The sequence below is a fragment of the Bacillus rossius genome, unplaced genomic scaffold (genome assembly GCF_032445375.1).
Source record: "Bacillus rossius redtenbacheri isolate Brsri unplaced genomic scaffold, Brsri_v3 Brsri_v3_scf1001, whole genome shotgun sequence".
Lineage (NCBI taxonomy): Eukaryota > Metazoa > Arthropoda > Insecta > Phasmatodea > Bacillidae > Bacillus > Bacillus rossius.
The window spans coordinates 10,919-12,441 of record NW_026962016.1 but is presented as its reverse complement, the minus strand read 5'-3'; the positions used below and the strand labels follow the sequence as shown (position 1 = coordinate 12,441).

The window sequence follows — 1,523 nt, the reverse complement described above, 5'->3', positions numbered from 1 at the left end:
GGCCCCGAGTGCAAATTTCTCGTCTGCACTGCTGGCTGGATGATTATGTGATGTTTTGAAGGAGGGTGTTTTTTTTTTGTTTGGATTTTGTGTGAGGGGGGGAGGGGGCTGGGCTAGCTTTTTTTTTTTTTTAAATTTTCTAAACATTCATCTCTTATGTAACAGTGTTCAGCATTAAAAAATTTAAAAGAAGAGGCACTTACTCATCAATTTCAAAACAGCCTATGAAGAAAAATAAAAAAAATTTAAATTCATTCCAGTTTTATACATTCATGATTTGATCACATGTATAACTTTTCTTTTTTATTACCTTATTTAATTTTATTATTATTACTACTATTGCTGCTACAACCTAGAAGATACCTCAGTGATACTAATACCTGCTGGTAAAGTTAAAGGTTTCACCTTTCTTTCTTTAAACATATCACAATACCTTTCTTGAGTTAAATATTATCTAATGGCTTTAAGAAGTTATGGTAATGTTCATCAGTTATAGAGTGTGGGTTTGTGTGTGTGTGTGAGAGTGTATTTTGAAGAGGGCTTTGGTGGTTGGGATGGTGAGGGTGGTGGGTGTTGTGTGTGGGGAGGGGGGGGGGGGGGGGGGGAAGTAAAAGAGTGTTCATTACACGATTTCTCCTGTTGTTTGTAACAATCACACCTGGTATAGCTATTTCGAGTGGCAAATACAAACTGCAAAAAAAAAACATCTATATCATTGCCAACGGCCATATCACGATGAACACACCGGTTCTCGTCCGATCACCGAAGTTAAGCATCGTCGAGCGTGGTTAGTACTTAGATGGGTGACCGCTTGGGAACACCACGTGCCGTTGGCACTACTATTTTGCACCCTACAGAAAAAAATTTTTTTTTAAAAATTTCAATTTTAAATTTTTTTTTCCCCCACAATCACCACATTTCCCCCCCCCCCCCCCCCTAACACACACACACACACACACTCACTCTCTATCAATCAATCAATCAATCAATCAATCAATCAATCAATCACTCACTCACTCACCCACCCAGCAGCAGCTGTGAATCTTTGCATGTGTATACCTCATACAAAATTCAAAGTGAAAAAATAAATAGATAAGTGTATATGTATGTATGTATGTATGTATGTATGTATGTATGTATGTATGTATGTATGTATGTATGTATGTATATATGTATATATATATATATATATATATATATATATATATATATATATATATATATATATATATATATAAACACACACACACACACCTATTTTGAAGTTTCTCTGTTTCAGTGGGCAGTTATGTATAATAATGAGAGATTCAAAAAGACGTTGATAACAATGTCATCAATGCCTGTTTAGTGTGCTCATTTGTTGGATGGTCGGCAGCAATACTAGAGGTGGTACAGCTGTAACCTGTAAAATTGTACCTGCAATGTGTTGTGTATGGAAAAAAATAAAAATTATATCATCTAAATTTTTGTTATCCAACAATAACCTTCCCATCAATGCATGATGTCACAGTAGCCATAGCTCT

At 35.4% G+C, this 1,523-nt stretch overlaps 1 non-coding gene across 1 annotated transcript; it reads left to right on the top strand.

Annotated features, from left to right (window-relative positions):
• Positions 1–717: 717 nt before the first annotated feature.
• On the top strand, positions 718–836 carry LOC134543431 (5S ribosomal RNA). The gene has a single exon (XR_010076931.1). It is a non-coding gene; the product is annotated as a 5S ribosomal RNA (ribosomal RNA).
• The last annotated feature ends 687 nt before the right edge of the window (positions 837–1,523 follow it).